This window comes from Mobula birostris, chromosome 22 (genome assembly GCF_030028105.1).
Source record: "Mobula birostris isolate sMobBir1 chromosome 22, sMobBir1.hap1, whole genome shotgun sequence".
Lineage (NCBI taxonomy): Eukaryota > Metazoa > Chordata > Chondrichthyes > Myliobatiformes > Myliobatidae > Mobula > Mobula birostris.
This window is the reverse complement of record NC_092391.1, coordinates 49703882-49717664: the sequence shown is the minus strand read 5'-3', so window position 1 is coordinate 49717664 and position 13783 is coordinate 49703882. Positions and strand designations below refer to the sequence as shown.

The 13783-nt window shown below is 40.6% G+C and overlaps 1 protein-coding gene across 4 annotated transcripts in view; it reads left to right on the top strand.

The window, feature by feature from the left end:
* LOC140186422 (histone-lysine N-methyltransferase EHMT1-like) overlaps window positions 1-13783 on the top strand; it is a 201738-nt gene that overhangs the window by 6037 nt on the left and 181918 nt on the right. The window contains exon 2 of one of the 4 annotated variants that reach the window (XM_072240692.1): window positions 3518-3690. The exons of the other annotated variants lie outside the window; for them this stretch is intronic. The gene's annotated coding sequence lies outside the window, so the exon portion shown is untranslated. The remainder of the gene's footprint in view (window positions 1-3517; window positions 3691-13783) is intronic. 4 annotated transcript variants of the gene reach the window in all.

The window sequence follows — 13783 nt, the reverse complement described above, 5'->3', positions numbered from 1 at the left end:
GATAGTGCATAAAAAACATGAAAAGAATTGGATTTAGATCAAGAAACATAGAAATAGACAATATTGAAGGTTCCAACTGAATGCTTGCAATGTTTGTTGCAAAATACATGAATTAGTGGCACAAAACAGAAATTAATGTTTACAATCTAATAATCGTAGTGACGAGATTGGTAAATTAAATAATTTTGTATACTGACTTTCAGAAGTGAAGCAAAATGGAAATCGTGGTGTGATAGCCCAGTACTAAAGAATGGCATGAATGTATTAGAGAGGGAGGGTCTTAACTTGGGAAATTAAAAAGTGAATGAGACTTCTTGGAACTAAGAAATAATAAAAGACAGAAATGCATGGTATAAATCAGGAAATAGACGGAGCACATACCTGGGTCATTATAATCGCAAAGACTTTGGTTATAGACCTGGTAAACTAAATTGGCAATGATAATGTGAAGGATAACTTGGTAGAGAATATAGAGGAATAAGAGAAATTCCCTTTCTTTTAAGAACAATATGTCGAAGAGCCAACAATTTCAGATCAGTGCTGTGGAAAGAGAAATTGTTAATTAGTGATCCACCACTTAAGGGGCTTTCAGGGAACAATGGAAGAACTTTAGATAAAATTTGAAGATAATTTGGTTCAATCTGAAATCAGAGTCTTAAATCTAAATAAATGAAATTATAAAATCATGAAGTTGTGAGTTGGCTGAGGTAGGTGAGAAACCTTATTAAAAGATTGGATAATAAGCAAGCAAAGGAAAACAATATTTAAATTTACATATATTCTCTTTATACGGCAACAAAATAAACACAGGAAATGTTGTGTTGCCTTGGCTGTCATGAAGCTAACAATAGTATTAGGTCAAAAGAAAAGGCTTTTATTGCCAATAAAGTAGTGAGGCTGAGGATTGGGGAAATTTCAATTTTTAACCAAGAAGAATCAAAGCATCAAAAAGGAAGGAGAAAGCAAACTACCAGTGTATTGAAAACCATAAACATAAAAATGAAAACCTAAAATCAAAAACAAATGATAAACAAAAGTTCAGAAGGAGAATGTGATTCCTGCACTGGGAGCCACCTCAGTTCTTCTGAGTTATTTGAGGTGAATATAGAGTTTCCTTTTGTACTGAGCTGGAAAAATTATATTGAGAAATAAAGAAAGGGCAGATAAGTATTTGTTTTTGTTGAAGGAGACACATCAGACCTCTTGGAATGAGGAGTCAAAGAAATTAACCTTATCAATTTTCCCCCAAAATAATTTTTGTCTAGGACTGAAAGGCAAAAAAATCCCAGAGCTTTATAATCTGCAATCTCGGATTTTGAAAGAAGTGGTAGTGGATGTACACTGATTGTAGTCATAAAATTCAAATTCTAGAATGGTTCCCAGAACGGAACATGGAAAGGAGTAAAAGAGAAAATAGAGATTATAGATTAGTTAGTCTGACATGAACAGTAGAGAAAATGCTGAAATTTGTCATTTGAGGAACTGGTATTGGCACTTGAAAATAATAGACTTGGATAGAGTCAACGTACAATTATGGAAGAGAAATCTATTTGATGAACCAATTGATGTATATCTGGACATTATGAAGGCCTTTGACAAACTCAGATTATTAAACAAAATTATGTCAGTTGGTATTGGGGGTAATTACCATTGTAGATTAAGGATTGGTTAATGGGTAAACATGGGAAATAAACATGTATTTTTTAAATGGGGAGAAAATAACTCGTGGGATGTTATGGCAATCAATGCTGGAGCCTAGAGTGTTCACAAACTCTTATCAATGATTTGTTTGAAGAGACCTGAGTAGTGTGTCTTTGCTAATATACAATGCTGGGTGGCAGCATGGTTTGTGAGAAGGTTGTGGAGGCATATCAAGAAGGTTAAATGAATGGGTAAAGACATGGAATATAATGTAGAAAAATGAGGTCATTCACTTTGTAAAAATAGAATCTTAAAGAATGCAAGTTTGAAAGTTGTTCAGAGAAACCGGGTTGTCCTTAAATGAATTGCTGAAAGCTAATTTGCAGATTCAGTAAACAATTAGGAAGGCAGCTACTATTTATTGCAAGAGAATTTGCAGAAAAGAACACAGATGTCATGCTTCAACATCAAAGGCCCTAGTGACATTGAATCTTGAATATCACTTGTAGGAGCTGGTCACTCTTAAGGAAGGATATAATTTTGATTGAGGGTATATATTAAAGATTAAGCAAAATGATTGCTGCAGTGGTGGGTTTGTCATATGGAACGGTTAAGCAAGCTAAGTATTCCTTCCTAAGTTCAGTTGAATGAGAGAGATTCCTATCTAAATGTACACAATTCTAAAGGGTCTTAATGAAATAGATACGGTAAACTGCAGATGCCGGAGATCTCGAACAACACAATGTTGGAGGAACTTGGCATATCAGGCAGCAGCATCCAAAGAAGGAAATGGACATTTGACAGGCAGCATCTAAAGTTGGAAATGAACAATGAATGTTTCAAGTCATGACGCTTCATTCCGACTGGAAAGAAAGAAAGGAATAACTAGTACAGAAAGGTAGGAGGAAGGAGTGTTTTTAGAAAAAAGTAGATGTGGGATGATGCCTTCCTAGCTTAAAATTTCTGAAAGTAGAAGTGACAGTATATTGTATATCTTGAAGGATTCTAGGTTAGTCTGGGCATGTGACACTGAGGCAGAAGATCAGCTGCACAGTAATTGAATGGTCGAGTATGTAAGAGGAAACAAATAGCCTCATTCTGCTATTATGTTTTGTAATTTGGATATTGTGATCTAAATGTTCCTAGAAGAGCTGTCTTGTCATAACTTAAATTTGTAAAATAGTGTGGTGTTCAAATGAACTCTTCAAATTGGGGCCTGAATTAAAATGATAATGGGAAGAATATGAATGGTTAACGTGTTTCAGAGTTTTAGACAGCTAATCTCAAATGAACATTTATGTATGACTTTTATGTATGTGTAATTTCCTTTAGGTTTAGGAAATAGAGGCAAGAGTAAATTGGTACATGAAATGGAAAACTGAATGATGAAACTAAACACCCAGGCAGATATATTTTCAATGGCTTACAGAAATTGTTCATCCACAAATTTCTTAAAATTCTTTTGCAGATGTTTTGTATATTATAAACTCAGTTAACGTTGTCCATTGAATTAATGAATGATAGTCATGGTCCTCAAAGCATGGTAGTTTATTGGAAACATCTTGGAGTTTACAACTTTGAATATGATTATCCAACTAAACAACAAAATGGTTACAAAGAGAAAATGCTAGAAGGACTCAGTAGGCCCTTGGTCTAAATTACTAATTTGGTTATATTTTACCTAACTATATTTGAATAAACTGTAGTGATAGCTTTGATAACTCATGCATTGTATGTTACATTATTGCTGCCTTATAAATATAATCCAAAGCAAAAATGAGTTGTTATGCCTGCAGTATGAATGTGTTTATAAATATTCAAGCTTTCATATCTTAGCTCATTTGATAGCTGAAATAAATTTTTTTGTGTTTTTTAGATATTTGAAATTTGATAGACTACTAAACAGCAGAAACTTCCCCTTCCTGAAGTCCACAATCAATTCCTTGGTTTTGCTGACGTTGAGTGTGAGATTGTTGTGATACCATTCAATCAGTTGATCTATCTCACTCCTATACGCCTCCTCATTAACTTCTGAGATTTTAATGACATGTGAGTTATAATTCAGTTGCTTGTGTTGTATTTGCAGTATCGTAGTTATTTTGTGCTGTACTCAACTTCCGAAATTCAGTTTAATTGAAATCAGTAGAACTCCAATTTTCATAGCTTGCAATGTATTGTGTGATTGACCCAGGCAGCCTAAGATAACTTCTGGGCCTGTAATTCGCAATTATACTCATGAAGCTTTTAGATTTTCCCATCATTGTTTTCTGTGAAACTGGTATCAGCATCTGATTATAAACGCAAACAAGAGGAATTCTGCAGATGCTGGAAATTCAAGCAACACACGTCAAAGTTGCTGGTGAACGCAGCAGGCCAGGCAGCCTCTCTAGGAAGAGGTACAGTCGATGTTTCAGGCGAGACCCTTCGTCAGGACTAACCGGAAAGAAGAGCTTGTAAGAGATTTGAAAGTGGGAGGGGGAGATCCAAAATGATAGGAGAAGACAGAAGGGGGAGGGATGGAGCCAAGAGCTGGACAGGTGATTGGCAAAGGGGATATGAGAGGATCATGGGACAGGAGGCCCAGGGAGAAGGGACGGGGGAGGCGGGGGGAAAAACCCAGAGGATGGGCAAGAGGTATAGTCAGAGGGACAGAGGGAGAAAAAGGAGAGTAAGAGAAAGAATGTGTGTATAAAAATAAATAACGGATGGCATACGAGGGGGAGGTGGGGTATTAGCGGAAGTTAGAGAAGTGGATGTTCATGCCATCAGGTTGGAGGCTACACAGACGGAATATAAGGTGTTGTTCCTCCAATCTGAGTGTGGCTTCATCTTTACAGTAGAGGAGGCCGTGGATAGACATATCAGAACGGGAATGGGACGTGGAATTAAAATGTGTGGCCACTGGGAGATCCTGCTTTCTCTGGCGGACAGAGCGTAGGTGTTCAGTGAAACGGTCTTCCAGTCTGCGTCGGGTCTCGCCAATATATAGAAGGCCACATTGGGAGCACCGGACGCAGTATATCACCCCAGCCGACTCACAGGTGAAGTGTCGCCTCACCTGAAAGGACTGTCTGGGGCCCTGAATGGTGGTAAGGGAGGAAGTGTAAGGGCATGTGTAGCACTTGTTCTGCTTACAAGGATAAGTGCCAGGAGGGAGATCAGTGGGGAGAGATGGGGAGGATGAATGGACAAAGGAGTCACGTAGGGAGTGATCCCTGCGGAAAGTATGGGGGGGGAGGAAGATGTGCTTAGTGGTGGGATCCCGTTGGAGGTGGCGGAAGTTACGGAGAATAATATGTTGGACCCAGAGGCTGGTGAGGTGGTAGGTGAGGACTAGGGGAACCCTATCCCTAGTAGGGTGGCGGGAGGATGGAGTGAGCAGATGTGCGTGAAATGGAGGAGATGCATTTGAGAGCAGAGTTGATGGTGGAGGAAGGGAAGCCCCTTTCTTTAAAAAAAAAAGGAGGACATCTCCCTTGTCCTGGAATGCTCTCAAACACATCTCCCCCATTTCACGCACATCTACTAACTCTGCTCTCAAGCACATCTTTCCCTCCTCCTCCCCCCCCCCCCCCGCTTTCCGCAGGGATCGCTCCCTACGCGACTCCCTTGTCCATTTGTCCCCCCCATCCCTCCCCACTGATCTTCCTCCTGGCACTTACCCTTGTAAACGGAACAAGTGCTACACATGCCCTTACACTTCCTCCCTTACCACCATTCAGGGCCCCAGACAGTCCTTCCAGGTGAGGTGACACTTCACCTGTGAGTTGGCTGGGGTGATATACTGCGTCCGGTGCTCCCGATGTGGCGAGACCCGACGCAGACTGGGAGACCGTTTTGCTGAACACCTACGCTCTGTCCGCCAGAGAAAGCAGGCTCTCCCAGTGGCCATACATTTTAATTCCACATCCCATTCCCATTCTGACATGTCTATCCACGGCCTCCTCTACTGTAAAGATGAAGCCACACTCAGGTTGGAGGAACAACACCTTATATTCCGTCTGGGTAGCCTCCAACCTGATGGCATGAACATTGACTTCTCTAACTTCCGCTAATACCCCACCTCCCCCTCATACCCCATCCGTTATTTATTTTTATGCACACATTCTTTCTCTCACTCTCCTTTTTCTCCCTCTGTCCCTCTGACTATACCTCTTGCCCATCCTCTGGGTTTCCCCCTCCCCCTTTTCCTTCTCCCTGGGCCTCCTGTCCCATGATTCTCTCATATCCCTTTTGCTAGTCAACTGTCCAGCTCTTGGCTCCATCCCTCGCCCTCCTGTCTTCTCCTATCATTTTGGATCTCCCCCTCCCCCTCCCACTTTCAAATCTCTTACTAACTCTTTCTTCAGTTAGTCCTGACGAAGGGTTTCAGCCTGAAACGTCGACTGTACCTCTTCCTGGAGATGCTGCCTGGCCTGCTGCGTTCACCAGCAACTTTGATGTGTGTTGCTCAGCATCTGATTAAATACATTTGTGCAGTTAAATATAGAAATTTGGAAATATGTCTGTTATATCTTAGATCTCCATATGTTGTGCTGTTGCAGTCTTCATAGAATGAATGGTTTAATGTGGACCTCAACTTTGTTATGCACCAATCATACTTCAAAAATTGCATAAAATTGCACTTAGATATATAATTATTATTTAGTTTAAGGTTCATAGCTTGTACTGATTTCTGATGTTTCAGTCTGTATTTCACTAGTAGTATGCTGGATGTTGGAGAGTGTCAAGGGACAGAAGTGAGTGCAATTGCTATTACTAGGGAGATGGTGCTTGGGAAACTGAAAGGTCTGAAAGTAGCTAAGTCATCTGGACCGGATGGACAACATCCCAGGGTTCTAAAAGAGGTAGCTGAAAAGCTTCTGGAGGCATTAGTAATGACCTTACAAGAATCAGATTCTGGCAGGATTCCAGAGGAGTGGAAAATTGCAAATGTCACTACACTCTCCAAGAAGGGAATGAGATAGAAGAAGGGAAATTATACGCCAATTAGTCTGACCTCAGTGGTTGGGAAGATGTTGGGGCACAGGCTCAAAACAGAGGGCTGTCCATTTAGAACAGAGATGAGGAGGAATTTCTTTAGCCAGAGGGTGGTGAATCTGTGGAATTCATTGCCACGTACGACTGAGGGGGCCAAGTCATTGAATATATTTAAAGAGAGGGTTGTTACGTTCTTGATTAGTCAGTGGAGAATATAACCATAAAACAATTACAGCACGGAAACAGGCCATCTCGGCCCTTCTAGTCCATGCCGAGCTCTTACTCTCACCTAGTCCCACCGACCTGCACTCAGCCCATAACCCTCCATTCCTTTCCTGTCCATATAGCTATCCAATATAACTTTAAATGACAACATTGAACCTGCCTCAACCACTTCTGCTGGAAGCTCGTTCCACACAGCTATCACTCTCTGAGTGAAGAAGTTCCCCCTCATGTTACCCCTGAACTTTTGCCCTTTAACTCTCAACTCATGTCCCCTTGTTTGAATCTTCCCCACTCTCAATGGAAAAAGCCTATCCAAGTGAACTCTATCTATCCCCTTTATAATTTTAAATACCTTTATCAAGTCCCCCCTCAAACTTCTACGCTCCAAATAATAAAGACCCAACCTGTTCAACCTTTCTGTAACTTAGGAGATGAAACCCAGGTAACAATGGGGTCAAGCGGGAAATGGATCAGCCACAATGAAATAATGGATCAGACTCAGTGGGCCAAATGGCCTAATTCTACTCCTAATGTCTTATAGTCTCTTTATTGTGGTAAAGTATTTTGAAAATGCATTTAATTTGACTTAAATAAATAAGTTAAGTGCATTTCACTTGTTTTCAGTTTTAAGTGTGGTTGAGTATTTAGTCCCCTGATAACATTCCTGTTGAATGTCATAGATCATCTGCAGAAGGCAGCTGATTTATCTCGAAGGGCCAATTTCTTTGAAGTTATTGCAAAGCACCTATAGATTAGGATATTTGCATTGTGTGCTTTTTATTTAGAATTCCTTTTTTTTTCAATTTACTGGGATCTGGGCATTGCTGCCAAGGTTAGCATTTATTGCCTCAAATTACCTGCCACTTATTAGCACATGTCTACACTTTGCTGTGGGAAGGCATGGACTGGTTCATTTATTAATGAAGTTTGCAATCATCGTCCTCAATTCTGAATATATATTTGAAGGAAGGCTATTGCTCAAGTGTTTAAAGATGGTTCAATAACTCCGAGTGATGTATTGGGATTGAGCTTCTTCAATCAGAACCGTCTTTCTGTAAGCTATTCAAGCTATTGGAATGTTATCCCCTTGATGTCCTTTGACTCGAGGGAGAAAATTTCTGCCATCTTTGCCAATACTGGGCTATGGACCACCCCTGGGTAATGAATAGGTTCAATTTAACATGTGCATAAGTTGATTTACCCAAAGTCATGGTAATCATACCTCTATAGTACTGTAGTGCATCATAAGCATATAAGACTGATATGAAAGAGCAATTACTAAAATTCTGAAAGAGAAGAGAGGAAACTGTTTTGCCTTTTGTAGGAATATATAAATATATGCCAGACTTTAAAATTTAATATTTATTCATTGTATGTAGGGGGTATCAGTAAATTGGGGTTTGTAACTTGGGGATGGCCTGTGTTTGTGACTCCAGGCTCGCCAATCAGACTCAATTTCTTTTCAAGGCACTTAATTACTGCATTACTGCTGTAATGAAATGAAAAGAATAAAGGAAGACAGATTGCCTGCCACTAAATGAGGCACTAAATTTGGAATAGCAAAATTGCTTCTAGCTTAGTAGACATTACAAAGTCCTCCTCACAAATAGTGGGGAAGCCATCCAATATGGCGACATTTGCAAGCTGCCCCCAGCATATCCTTAGGTTGTGGTGTTTGTTAATGGAAACAAGGCATTTCACTGTATGTTTTGATGTACATGTGATAAATACACTTGGTGGCTAGTTATTAGGTACTTCCTGGATCTAATAAAGTGCCACTGAGTTTATGTTCATGACCTTCTGCTGCTGTTGCCCATCCACATCAAGGTTTGACGTGTTGTAGGTTCGGAGATGCTCTTCTGCACACCTCTGTTGTAAAGAGTGTTTATTTGAGTTATTGTTGCCTTCCTGTCAGTTCGAGCAGTCTGGCCTTTCTCCTGTGACCCCTCTCATTAATAAGGCAATTTTTCCCACAGAACTGCCACTCACTGGATTATTTTGTTTTGTTTTTCACACCATTCTCTAAACTCTAGAGCAGGGGTTCCCAACCTGGGGTCCATGTACTCCTTGCTTAATGGTATTGGTCCATGGCATTAAAAAAAGATTGAGAACCCCTTCTCTAGAGACTGATGTGCCTGAAAATCCCAGAGATCAGCAGTTTTTGAGAAGCTCAGACCACCCATCTGATACCAACAATCATTCCATGGTCAAGGACACTTAGATTGCATGTCTTCCCCATTCTAATGTTTGGTCTGAGCAACAACTGAACCTCTTGATTATGTCTGTATGCTTTAATGCATTGAGTTGCTGCCACAGCATTGGCTGATTAGATTTTTGCATTAATGAGTAGGTGTGCAGGTGTACCGAATAAAGTGGCCACTGAGTGGAAATGAATATGAATCTGAATACTCAAAATTGTCCATTAAAGGCAATACGACAGACTTAATCGTAATCCTTAGGCATGCTATGATGGCAGCATTAGCTCTGGAAGTTATTAACATTAGTTTGAGATGTCGTGAAATGTCCTGGCATTAATTCAAACTTGGGCAAAATTACTTCCTGGTTATTACATACCATCCTCTCAGCTGCTGAATCAGTGTTTTACCTGTTGAATAAGAATTGGAAGAAGCCAAGGGTGAATGTAATGAATAGGTTCTCAAGATTGTACTCTGGATAGATGACTTGGTAAGAGCATGGTAGCATTTCCACTGATTGAGTCCTGAAGGATATGAGTGACAGGTATGAGAAATAAACCTCATTGTTCTTAACCTTGCCAGTCTACCTGTGACAGGTGCATTGATCGAAGTAGCCATCATGTGGAGGAGTGTTGAACTGCTTTCATTTCTGTTGTTCTATTAAATGCAGGATTCCTTTTTTTCATTGTGTTTTCTCTTGCCTATGACTTTTCTCCATTCCCATGATCTTTATTTCATTCTAGCATGTATTTTCTCTCCTTTCTATCTTTTTCTTGTTATCTCTTATTGGGCTGCATGCTCTTGATACAACCTGTCCTTCCCAGTATGTAAATATCTTTTTATACTTGTGTCCTTCATGTTTTTTTTTCATTTCTGCTCTTGTGATTATTTATTATGTCCCCCCCTTTTTCATTTAGCAACTCTTAATTTCACTAATTCCCCTCGTGCTTCTCCCCTTTTCTTAACTCTTTGTTTTATTTATGCTCAATGCTCCATTTTGTTTCTTTTGTAATCTTCAACCCTAGTTTCCCTCCTAATTTTCCCAATTACTCTGAAAAATATAGGGTCACAGAACCTGAAGCCTACCCAGCCATTCAATATTATTATGAGAGACCCCAGCTCCTCCTCTTTGTAGGTTTCTCATAATTTGAATTCCCTCATCTTTCAAAATATATCTATCTCCTCTTACAATAACTTCAATTCTGTAGCCTCAACAACCCTCTGGGGTAGAAATTTCTAGAGATTTGTCACCATTTGCAGTAAGAAATCCTGGCACTTTGATTTAAAATAATTGCCCTTCCGTTATCTTATATGTCCCCTAATGGAAACATCTCAACATCTACTACAACATTATCCCTCAGGATCTTGTAGGTTTTCGTAAGTCAACTCTCTTGCTTGATTTTTTTTCTGATCCACACAGATTTCTGTTCTTTCTCTTGATGCATAATTGTGCATTGTTCCTTCTCAAGCTGTCTTTGTCCTCTTGGGCAAACCTGCACCAAATACTTCTCATGACCCCACTCACACCATTGCCTGGCTTGCTGGCATTACTTAGTTCTCTTGATCCTGTCTTTTTGCTAAATTTTGTCTTGCTAGTTGTCTTTTGAATTGGTTAAGGAGGCTTCGGGAAGTTGTACAGACTGCTGAATTTCGCATGTTCTCAAGGATATTAGAGCATCGAGTATGTTAAGTATAATTTTAGAAGATATGAAACATCTCTTCTCAAGTGCTTTCTTTACTGGTGAGACTAAATGCAGACAAGGCAACCACCTTGTGCAGTATTTGTTCTCTGTCTGGCACAATCATCAAGAGCTGGTTGCTAACCATTTTAATTTTCCTTCTCATTACCAGACTGATCTGTCTGACCTCAGTCTTCACTGTCAAGATGACACTAAACACAAACAAGAGGAGTAGCAGCACATAAAATTGCTGGAGTGGTTCAACATGTTGGTCAATGTTCATGAAGGGAAATGGATAATTGACACTTAAGATCAAAGACCTTTCATCTGGACTGGAAAAAGAGGGCTTTTGCTAGTATATGAAGACAGAGGGAAGGGAGGAAGAAGAGATGAAAAGTTGTAGGTGGATACAGACGATAGGGTGATAGTGAGGGTGGAAACATGGGAATGGTGACAGAAGCTGGATAGTGATTGGTGAAAGTGAAAAAGGCGTGAGGAAAATGGAATCTGGTAGGAGAGGATGCTGGAACATGCCACAAAGGAGGAAACCAGTGGGAGTGGGTGATGGGCAGATGGAGAGGGTAAGGGAGGGGGAAGAGAAAGGGTGATGGGATCAGGAGCTGAGAGGACAAAAAAGTTTGAGAATGAAGTGTTCATACCACGAAACTGGACACTTAATTTTCCCCTGATTTGTGTTTAGCAGTGGAGGAGGCTGATGATTATATGTTGGGGTGCGAATGGGAAGCAGAATTAAAATAGCTGGCCAACGGGCTAGCACGGTGGATGATGTAAAGGTGCTCAGTAAAGCAGTTGCCCATCCTGCATCACTCTCACGAATGGAGAAGAGCCCATAATGGAAGCACTGGATGCATTAATAACATCACAGGGCTCATGTGAAGAACTGCCTCACCTGGTAGTGATAGGGCACTGGATGGCAGTGAGAGAAGTGGTGTAGGGGCAGCTGTTACACTCTGCAGTTACAGAGGCATATATCTGGGAGGAGGGAGTAATTGGATGAGGAATCACAAAGAGATAGATTCTTGTGAGGGGAAGGGAAGATCTGCCTAGTGGCAGGATATACATGGGCTATGGAAGCTATATATATATATATATATATATATATATATATATATATATGTGTTATGACTGGGGAAGGGGTTGGGGGGGAGCAAGGTGAGGGCAAAAGCTGCAGGAAATGGAGATGTGTGTTCAGACTAACAATAGTGGTCATGGGGATGGGCATCTTGTTTCCTGAAAAAGGAGGAAACCCTCATGGAGACAGAGGAAATTGTGCCCTTGCAAGTAACAGAGTGGGTGGAGGTGTAGTTGAGGTAGCTACAGCAGTCAGTGAATTTGTAAAAGGTGTCAGTAGATAATTCTACTTCCCGAGATGGAGACAAGAGATCAAGAGTGAGAAGAGTGGTATTGGAGATGGACCAAGTGAATGGGGGGAAGGTGAAAGTTGGTAGTAAAGTTGATGAAATTGATGAGCTCCATATAGGTGCAGGAAGTGGCACCAGTACAGCCGTTAGTGTAACAGAGAAAGAGTTGGGGAGTTCTACTCATGTAGGATTGGAATATGCATTGCTGCATGTAGCCAACAAAAAGGCACATATAGTTGTGGCCCATACAAGTGTCCATGACTACACTTTTGATTAGAAGAAAGTGGCAGGTGTCAAAAGAGGAACAGCACCTTGTGTTCCATTTGGATAATCTACAACCCAATAGCATCAACCTTGAAATTTGCAATTTCATGTAATGTGTTCTCTCTCTGTCCCTTTTTTCTCTCTCCTCTTGATTTATCTAGTTCCACTTGTAACCACCCCAGCCAGCATCACTGTTTATTTCTCCTTCTGCACCCATTCTGTCTACCCATCATCCAGACACTCCTCACATTGGGTCTTATGCTATATTGTTCCCACCTGCCCACTCCATCTCTATTATTTGGTTCCCTGCTCCAAATTCATTATCAGATTCCATCATCTGTGACCCTCTGTTGCCTCCACTTATCGCCTCCCAGTTTCTGTCACCCTTTCTCATCTTCTATTCTCTCTCCCCCCCCCCCCCCCCCATCACCCCTCCTCACTTAAATCCATCTGGCGCTTGCTAGGTCTTACTATACCACTTTCCCTTACTCCTTTATACTGGCAATCTCACCTCTTATCTTTCAGTCCAGATGAAGTGTCTCAACCTAAACTGTCCATTTCCCTCCAGAGATGGAGTTCCTCCAGCAGTTTGATCCGCCCCCTCTCCCCCCCCCTATTTCACAGTTCGGATATTTTAATTTTCTTCTTCCTTGATCTCCCTCCATTTGTGCCTCCTCCAGACAAATCACTTATGACTGCACCAGCAGAGTTGGGATGTAAGAGACGTAGAACCTTGAGCAGCAAATATACTTCTGAGGGAGTTCCTCCAGCAGACTTTGTGTTACCAACAGAGTAATATTACTTAGGTTTCTTGGTCTTGTCTTTGTTCACTCCTCCTCAATTTAAAACATGCTTGGTTTCTCACTTCCAGTTCTGATGGAATATCATCAACTGAAAAAATTGCTCTTTGTAAATCTGCTAGATTTCCTAAGTATCTGTATCATGTTTTAATTTCAGACCTCTTATTATAGTTGAGTATTTGTAAATTATGCTTGTTAATATGCAAAAAATAAAATTTATCTTTTTGATGAGAGGATGTAGAGGATTGTGGTTGTTTTCTGACTGAGTCTCTAACAAGTTGTGCATTTCTGTTTTGGGGCATTTCATGTTTTGAAAACATATATAAATTATTTGAATGAGAATGAACGTGACCAAATTAGTGAGTATGCAGACAACATGAATATTGGTAAATTCATAGATGGTAAAGAAGGTTGTCTGACAACACAGATCAGCTGCAGTGTTTGGTGGGGTAGAGGCAAATTGAATTTAATCCAGACCAACGTGAGGTAATCCACTTTGGGAAGTCAAATTCTGATAGAACATTCCGAGTAAAGGTGGGAATATTAGTGTATAGAAGAACCTTGGGGTGCAAGTCCAAGGTTTTTCTGTCCATCAATGTTCCTGCCCTTATTGGAAG